This window comes from Berghia stephanieae, chromosome 15 (assembly GCF_034508935.2).
Source record: "Berghia stephanieae isolate SIO BIC M18660-M18661 chromosome 15, UCSD_Bste_1.3, whole genome shotgun sequence".
Lineage (NCBI taxonomy): Eukaryota > Metazoa > Mollusca > Gastropoda > Nudibranchia > Aeolidiidae > Berghia > Berghia stephanieae.
The window spans coordinates 11230059-11240058 of record NC_088374.1 but is presented as its reverse complement, the minus strand read 5'-3'; the positions used below and the strand labels follow the sequence as shown (position 1 = coordinate 11240058).

At 41.6% G+C, this 10000-nt stretch overlaps 1 protein-coding gene and 1 pseudogene across 2 annotated transcripts in view; one reads left to right on the top strand and one right to left on the bottom strand.

Annotated features, from left to right (window-relative positions):
- Nucleotides 1-10000, bottom strand: part of LOC144960566 (atrial natriuretic peptide receptor 1-like) — a 262243-nt gene that overhangs the window by 45701 nt on the left and 206542 nt on the right. The window lies entirely within an intron of this gene.
- LOC144960568 (small ribosomal subunit protein uS9 pseudogene) lies at nt 968-1454 on the top strand (annotated as a pseudogene).

The following is a 10000-nucleotide window of genomic DNA, read 5'->3' as shown; positions in this document are numbered from 1 at the left end:
TATTGTCCTCTGGCACTTCCCTACTCACTTCATCTCTTGTTGTTACCATAAGTGCCTGCTCCACTCACTTTTCTGAATGAATATTCACCCCCAATACCTGAGCTTATTCAATGTCTTAATCGTCTCTATGTAATATGATTGTGTTGAGAATAGAGCTTTATCATCGCTGCTGTCTTGTAAACAAACTTCGCGGAGTTGTGTGTGCTGAACCCATGACCTCAAGAAGTCTGTCGGGAGAGGGACTCAGGATATACATAGAGTTTGAAACCACTTTTTTATGGAGTGGTAGATGGCGTCGACTGTATAGCGTCCCTCTCACGGCCAGGCGGAGTTGTCCTACCAGTAAGGTCGCGGGTTCGAGCCCTCATCGTCGCCGCGAAGTTTTTTAAAAATTCTCTATTGTCTTCTGACTTTTGTCATGGCAGAGTGCGGGCAGCCAACGCCAATTGTCTTCTGGCACTTTCCTACTCAATCCATTGTTCCTGTTATTGTCAACATAACTACCTGCTCCACTCACTTTTCTGAATTAAAATTCACCCCAAATATTACCGTCTTGACACGGTGGGTCACATAATTTTCTTTAAGGAAAAAAAGCCCCAAATAAACAAAACTGGGAGTGCGATAAATATTCATAATTTGTCCACTTCCGGGTTTCAAATCCGCACACTTCCGGTTTCTGTTTGATTAACTCCATTCATAATGATATAGCACCGTGTCATTCACGCTTTGTTTCGATCGTTATCTTCAAAAGCCGGAGTTGATTCCGGTTTATCTGGCGTTCATGTACACCGAAATTTATCGGTTCGTTCCATCGTCTGAAGGGCAGCGTGGCTCAGTGGTACTGTGTTTGTTGTTTCGTGCCCGAAAGGTACAAAGTTCGATCACCCACCGCACTGCGGACAATAGCAACTGCTTGCTACCCTAGTCTATTGCAAAGTGCTTCCTGATAAGATCCAACAGACTCCTTTTTTGTGGAAACCCTACAGCAAACATGACGACAAAGGGCCCTGAGCAACACGTCCAGGTCTTCGGACGCAAGAAAACAGCAGTTGCTATTACTTATTGTGCCAAAGGCACAGGTCAATTGAGAGTCAACAAGCGCTTTCCAGCCAGAAACACTTAAATACAAGTTGTATGAACCTGTGCTTCTGTTGGGAAAGGAAAGATTTGCTGGTCCCAACATTCGCGTAAGAGTCATATCTCTCAAATCTACGCTGCAAGACAGGCCATCTCCAGAGCAATTGTTGCGTACTATCAAAAATACGTTGATGAAGCATCAAAGAAGGAGATCCGCGACGTTCTGATCCACTATGACAGATCTCTCTTGATTGCTGATCCTCGTCGTTGTGAGCCCAAGAAGTTTGGTGGTCCAGGTGCCAGAGCCAGAAACCAGAAATCATACCGTTAAATTATGTCATTGTCAAATTAAAAACATGCAAAACTTAAAAAAAGAAGATCCAACAGACTCAGCTACACATTCACTATTGGGTGGACAGGGAGGGGGGGGGGGGCATAAAGCAATCTCGATTGCACCCGGGATCGATCTCGGTCCCCTTTGCTTGTGAAACGAGTGCTCTACCAACTGAGCTATCGGGACCCTCAAGTTGAGCTGTGCTTTGAATTCCATCTTTCGCGTCAGGTTCATTCCAGCGAAATACCAGGCGGAGACCGTGTGGCACAATTGACATATGAACTTAAAGAACTCTTCTTAAAATATGTTTGGAAAATTCCGAGCTTGTTCCAAATTTTGAACGCCAAAAGGTCAAGGTTGTTGACCCTGACATTAGCGAGGAGAAACCATTCGGGAATCCCAGACGTATAAGAGCTAGACGGCTATTCAAGTCGTGTACTCTGTTCTCGTGGTGGCCTTGTCGTGTTCATTCTTCTATGTGAGGAGTTGTGTCAATATCTCGATTTAAAATAATTAGCATGGTTAGCCCGGATGTAAATAGGAGATGGTAACTCTAAAGTAGGTAGGGAATTATTCCACCCTATTTCATACGGGCTCTACTTCTTCTTCTTCTTCTTCTTCATTTTCCTCTTCTTCTTCTTCTTCTTCTTCTTCTTCTTCTTCTTCTTCTTCTTCTGCGAGGGTCCAGAAGTAGAACTCTCACTTCACACCCAAATGGTCTGAGATCGGGCCCAGTAGATGAAGTCCAGAAATATTTCTAACACACATTCCCTAGCTGCGGCGCGTTTGGGAGGAATTCTCATCTCGGCTTGATGATATTGTCGGCGCGTTTGGGACGAATTCTCATATCGGCTTGATGATATTGTCGGCGCGTTTGGGACGAATTCTCATATCGGCTTGATGATATTGTCGGCGCGTTTGGGACGAATTCTCATATCGGCTTGATGATATTGTCGGCGCTGCTGGTGGTGGCCACATTGAGCCTTTATAGATGGAATGAAGTTGACGTCACTCGGGTCTTTGTTTTTTTTTTTTTTGCCATTTACGTTTATGAGTAATTCTCACCGAACTGTGTTATGCAGACTATATAGATAGTGTGAAGTTGACGTCACGCATGTCTTTGTTATTGCTTTTTGCCATTCGCGTTTATAAGAAATTCTCACTAAACTGTATTATCCAGACTATAAAAGTTCATGGTTACACATAGCTTTGTGTGTTGGTCAGTTATACTTCCGGATGGCAATGTTATGAGTTTCTTCGCCAAGCGCATACTATCTATACGTTCAACGTTACACACAGTTTTGCGTGTTGGTTCGTTATACTTCCGGACGGCAAGGTTGTGAGCTTCTTAGCCAAGCGCATACCATCTATAAAACAGGAAATAAAAACGTGAAGGTATGAACTACACATGTGTCTTATAAGCTATTGTTTTCTATTGTTATTTTCCTGTTTAACGTTCGCCTGATAGTTTTGCAATAATCTTTTTGAATCCCCAAGTAATATAATAGTACATATGTGACCCACCGTGTCAAAGCGGTATTATGTCGGAATACACTATGTTAGGGAAATTGGATTCATATCCACAAATATCAAACTTGGGTTTACTTTCTCTACGTCATGGTGGAATATAAATACTATTTATTGCTTTGCAAAAAACTTCTAAGGTCCGATTTCTCATCATTCTATCTCTAAATTTACATTTTTGGGTTATGAATCATCATGACATAATACCGTTTTGAGCCAGAGGGTCACATATTCACTGTGTAAGACACAACTAAGGGACATAATCGATGAGAAACGGATTCCCTATACATGGGATGCTTTGTAGTAATATACCAGTTCTAATTTTTTTAAAATTAGCTTTTATATAGCGCAATTTCCACTAAACATGCTCAAAGAGCTTTATAAAGGGTCCCTAGCCAACAGCAATACTTAAAATGTAGAACGGGACATGACGCCTGTTAGGCATCATTACATTTGTTTTTCGACGGAGACAACGCTGTTAACGGTCAGGTACTCATTTTACACCTCAGTACGGTGAGAGACTGTGAGTAAAGAGTCTTTTCCAAGGACTCAAGTATGCGCCGAGCGAGGCTCGAACCCAGGACCTTCCGATCCGAAAGCGAGTGTCATACCACTAGACCACATAGCCGCACAGTTCTACCCGCCAGATCATTCGCACAGGGAGACAAACTACATAATGTAATCTTATAAACATGTAAATTTAAGTCTGGTTGCTAAGGATCTAGTTTAAAAAAAAAAAAACAGACCAAAAAAACAAACAAAACAAAACAAAAAAAAAAAAAACAATAACAAAGAGCACAGTGACGTCATCTTCATTCATTCTATTCATGCCTCAACAAGGGGAGACCATTCTAGTAATATCGATGTAATCCAATCAATTGACGGACAAAGGCTACAAACTGGATTACGATAACGGAAGTGACGTAGTTAATAACTTGAAGGGCGACAACTAAGATGTGTCATAACATTATCTTGTGTAACTCCAACGCAGACAGTATTTACACAATAGAAATAATCCTGCCAAACTCCGAAAAAAACCCCCAATATTTTAAAATTTGGCCAGAAAACTCGTCCTTCAAATATCGATCGATTTAAATGACCCTCATCTAGGCAAAAACTCTCAAACCCGGGACTTCGGCGAAGGACGAGTTTTCTGGCCAAATTTTTAAATATGGGTTTTTCCAGAGTATGGAAGAATACTCTTAACTCTGTCCTATATATTTTTTTGGTTTTTGGAAAGAAAAGAGTCCACAAAAAGAGATTCATGAGCGAAGGCTTATTTTGGCGGTGAAAATGTGTATGTGATGGACGTATCCTCGACCATGGTTAATATATATACTATCTATATATAGAACGAAGATGGCGTCACTCTGGTCTTGGTTATTGTTTTCTGCCATCCGCGTTTATGAGTACTTCTCACAAAACTGTATTAACCAGACTATAAATGTTTCATGGTTACACATAGTTTGTGTGTTGGTCGGTTATTCTTCCGGATGGCAATGTTGTGAACTTCTTAGCCAAACGCATACTTTCTATAGCTTGTATGCGCTTGGCATAAAAACTCACAACATTGCCATCTGGAAATATAACGGACCAACACACAAAACTATGTGTATCCTTGAACGTTTATAGTCTGGAGAATACAATTTAGTGAGAATTACTCAAAAACGCGGATGGCAAAAAAAAAAAAAAAGACATGACGCCTGTCAGGCGATATTAAAATTTTTCGGACAGAGACAACGCTGTTAACGGCCACGTACTCATTTTACACCTGAGTACGGTGAGAGAATGTGAGTAAAGAGCCTTTTCAAAGGACTCAACTTTGCGCCGAGCGAGGCTCGAACCCAGGACCTTCCGATCCGAAAGCAAGTGTCATACCACAAGACCACATAGCCGCACTAATAGACCACATAGCCGGCCGCCAGTCTATCTAAAAGTACTTTACGCTAGATCAAACAGATCCAGCTACCCAATCACTGCAGCAGCTGAGTGGACAGGAGAGTCAGAAAAAAAAAAAATCGCGATTTCACCAGGAATCGATCTCGGCTCCCATTGATTTCAGTGCGAAGCTAGTACTCTACCCACTGAGCTATCGACTTCATACCAAAATACTCAAAATCAAAATACCATAAGACTATTTACACGACGGACTGAAAGAGGCTTTGGTTTCACGTTCAGTTTTTTTCATGTCAGGATTGGTAACAAAGAATAGTCTCCAGATATCAAATGATAAGCGGATTATTCTATGATGGGATGGTACTGCTGTGTTACGGATGCAGAAGGGGGACGTAACCACCCCCCCATAAAAAAAACAAAAAACATAAAACAAAAAACAAACAAAAAAAACACATAAAAAACAAAACAAAAAAAACAAAAAACAAAACAAAACAAAAACCAAACAAACAAACCAAAAAAATCAACAAAATAAATAAACAAAAAAAAAAAAAAACAAAAACAAAAAAAAAAAAACAAAAACAAACGTAAACAACGAAAAAAAAAGAGATTTTTCATAGAGCAATATCCTCTAAACGTGCTCAAAGCGCTTTACAAGGGGTCCCTGATCAAGAGCAACACGTACGATGTAGAACGGGACATTAAGCCTTGTTAGGCGATAAAACATTTTTTTTTCGACAGACACAAAGCTGTTAACGGCCAGGTTCTCATTTTACACCTGCGTATGGTGAGAGAATGTGAGTAAAGAGTCTTTTCCAAGGACTCAACTATGCGCATAGCGAACGAGGCTCGCTCGAACCCAGGACATCCAATCCGAAAGCGAGTGTCCTACCACTAGACCCCATAGCCTCACAACGTTGTTTATTGCTATTTACAGTCCACAGCTCCTAGCAGCCTCGTAGCACTTTGATTATAGATAGAATGCGCTTGGCCAAGGAGTTCACAACATTGCCATCCGGAAGTAAAACGGACCAACACACAAACTCTGTGTAACCATGAACTTTTATAGTCTGGTTAATACAGTTTAGCGAGAACAACTCACAAACGCGGATGGCAAAAACAATAAGAAAGGCCTGAGTGACGTCATCTGCATACTATCTATAGGGAATGAGATTAGCGGAAGAGTAGCGTCCCTTGATTGGACGTCACCCATAGTCTGTGACGTCACCGGCGGAAAAGTTAAAAAGAGAGAGAACGTCATGTTGGTTGTGCGCATGCGAGAGAGAGAGAGAGAGAGAGAGAGAGAGAGAGAGAGAGAGAGAGAGAGAGAGAGAGAGAGGGAAAAGAGAGAGTAATGAAAAGAAAACAAGGAGAAGAAAATGCAAAGAGAAATAGGCGTATAGATATATCTAGGGGGTGGCGGGGGAGGGGGGGGGGAAGGAGAAGTGGGAGGGGAGGAGGAAAACGGGGGAGGGGAGAAGGAAAAAGGGGGTGGGGAGGAGGAAAAAAAGGGGGAGGGGAGGAGGAAAAAGGGGGAGGGGAGGAGGAAAAAGGGGGAGGGGAGGAGGAAAAAGGGGGAGGGGGAAATCAAAGGGAGAGAAGTCAAATGGAATAGCAATATACAGGATAGTGGTAGTACTAAATTATTGGAGTTATGGGACTTTAGGAGGCACGAACCAGTAATAGATGGCATAGGGGTGTATGCTAGTGTTGTGTTTATGAGGTTGGGCCGGGGGGAGGGGGCTGTTGGGGGTAGAGGTGGTGTATGTGTAAGGGGTTTGAGAGTGTGGGGTGTGGGGGGTGTGTGTGGGGAGGGGGGAGGAAGAGGACAGTATATATCGGGAAGGGGAGAAAGGGTGGGAAAGATGGACACTCACACACTCACACACACACACACACACACATATATATATATATATATATATATATATATATATATATATATATATATATATATAAGGTCACTCACGTTTTATTTGCCGATACAACTGTTTCTATGTCCCCCATTTCGTCAGTCGACATTTATCCGGATAATTGACAAAATGGAGGACATAGAAACAATTGTATCGGCAAATAAAACGTGAGTGACCTAATTTATTTTTATATTCTCTAACCAACATTATCGAGCACTCTCGTACCTACAAGTACCCACCACGACTCATATATATATATATATATATATATATATATATATATATATATATATATATATATATGTGTGTGTGTGTGTATATATGTAAGGGGAGAGGAGAGAGAGAGAGAGAGAGGAGAGAGAGAGAGAGAGAGAGAGAGAGAGAGAGAGAAGAGAAGAAGAGAGAGAGAGAGAGAGAGAAAGAGAAAGAGAGAGAGAGAGAGAGAGAGAGAGAGAGAAGAAGAGAGAGAGAGAGGAGAGAGAGAGAGAGAGAAGAGGGAGAGAGAGAGAGAGGGAGAGAGAGAGAGAGAGAGAGAGAGAGGGAGAGAGAGAGGGGGAGACAGAGAGAGAGAGAGAGAGAGGGAGAGAGAGAGAGAGAGAGGGAGAGAGAGAGAGAGAGAGGGAGAGAGAGAGAGAGAGAGAGAGAGAGGGAGAGAGAGAGAGAGAGATGTGAGTTCAAGACCGAGTAAAATTCAAGTCGAGTCTACAATCTGAAATCTACTCTTCTGGTTCCAAATTGATTGGAAGTGTGCACGCAACCAGATGACTGATAATGAATAGGTTACATATTGAATCATACGGTGGCATAACTATTTTAGTAACAGGATATATAGACAGCAGATTCTAAGGATTACGGGATGGCAAAGAGCGAGGACGGATGGTCTTTATTGACGACCAGCATGGTTGTAATTAGACTAGAAAATAAGATAATTAAATAATAAAATAATTGAGCTTTATATAGCGCAATATCCACTAAATGTGCTCAAAGCGCTTTACAAGGGGTCCCTGGTCAACAGCAACATTTAGCATGTAGGACGGGACATGACGCCTCTTAGGCGATATTGCAATTTTTCGGATCCAAGACAATGCTGTTAACGGCCAGGTACTCATTTTACACCTGAGTACGGTGAGAGAATGTGAGTAAAGAGCCTTTTCCAAGGACTCAACTATGCGCCGAGCGCGAGGCTCGAACCCAGGACCTTCCGATCCGAAAGCGAGTGTCATACCACTAGACCACATAGCCACACAAGATGCCATCACTCTGAAACAAGAAGATCAATTACAGGAGGTATGTAATCAGTCCTCCGGAAGAATGGTTTTTACACTTCCAATGAGATTGGAACCATTTTTTGTGTGTGTGGACATCACACTTCTGTTCTCTACTCGTTTTCATCACAATACTGAGTTCTTTCGGAAGGATTCACGGGACGGGACGAAGGGTGTCAAAGTCCAGGGTGAGATAACTCTTATCAAACACACTCACATCTATTTATAGAATGTCAAGGCTCTTTCGCTGATCGATTGCCAGGGATAATATTTGACAAAGTTCTTCACATAACACCTTGTAAATCATTCTACTATCCTGCCATACTCTTGAAAAACAGAAAATAGTATTTAGAAATTTGGCCAGAAAACTCGTCCTAACCAAACATCGAACGTTTTAAATGACCCTCGTCTTAGCAAACATTTTAAAATATGTGACTTTGCAAAGTCCCGTGTTTGAGAGTTTTTTATATCAAGATCATGGTAATTTTTAATCGCTCAAAAATTGAAGGACGAGTTTTCTGACCAAAATTTTAAATACGCGTTTGTTTGTTTTTTTTTCTTCTCCAGATTACGCTAGTTTACTGATTAAATATTGACACTCAAACATCGGGGATGACACTTTATCCGGTCTGATGGCGTTCTCTGTGGACACGATGCCTAAGGGCGTGATGAGCTCGCCCAATTTGTTGTGATTTATGGACTAATCCAGTCATGTGATTTGGGTGGAGGCAAGAGTTGTCAGATTGGCGTATTGGAGACTCTGTTGTTTTTTAAAAAAAAAATAGATAGTGTGAACTTGGCTAAGAAGTTCACAACATTGCCATCCGGAAGTATAATGGGCCAACACACAAATCTATGTGTAACCTTGAACGTTTATAGTCTGGTTAATACAGTTTATTGAGAATTACTCATAAACGAGGATGTCAAAAAGCAAGAACAAAGGCGTGAGTGACGCCAACTTCATACTATCTATAGAAAGAACTACATTGACGTCACAACTAAGCTCTCTGTTATTGATTTTAGCGAGATATGTTTATGAGTAGTTCTCACTAAATTGTAGTAATCAGACTATAAACGTTGAAGGTTACACGTTGTTTCGTCTGTTGGTACGTTATGTCCGACTTCTTCTTCTTCTTCTTCTTCTTCTTCTTCTTCTTCTTCTTCTTCTTCTTCTTCTTCTTCTCCTCCTCCTCCTTCTCCTTTTTCTCCTCCTCCTCCTCCTCCTCCTTCTTCTTCTTCACCATCATCATCATCATCATCATCATCATCATCATCATCATGATCCTCCTCATCATCATCATCTTCTTCTTCTTCTCCTCCTCTCCCCCCCCTCCTCCTCCTCCTCGGCCGTCTTCTTCTTCTCCTCACCATACCCCCCCCCCCCTGATCCTCTTTCTCCTCCCCCTCCTTCTTCACATGCCTTATGACACTCAATGCGCTTCACCAAAACTCTGTCTATTACCCACATACATATCAACCTCTTCGGACACAATACATTTCATCTACACTTTCCTTTCATTACTTATAATAACCAGAAATGAAGCGAGTAGGAAAGTGCCAGAAGACAATAAAGAATAAAAACTTTCGCTGCGGCGATGGCGGCTCGAACCCGCGACCTTACTGGTACGACAACTCCGCCTGGCCGGGTAGATCGTGACTCTATCGTAGTATGAGCTATCCACGACTCCCAAAAAAAAGTTGCTTCAAATTCTAGTTTATCGAGAGCCACGTTTTCCCGACTACTTGAGGTCACGGGTTCAACACACACAAACGACGCGAAGTTAGTTGGCCAGCATTTAAATTAAATAGCCAATATTCTCAACACAAACATGTAACATTTTTTATTTCATTCTAAACATTTGAAAAGTACATAAATGGGATGTCTTTCCTTTTATGACACAGATACGCAGTATTTGAGATTAATTCACCATAAAAATTACTGCATTTACTATTGAAACCGAGAAAGACTGACTACACGCCAACGGCCTGGAATA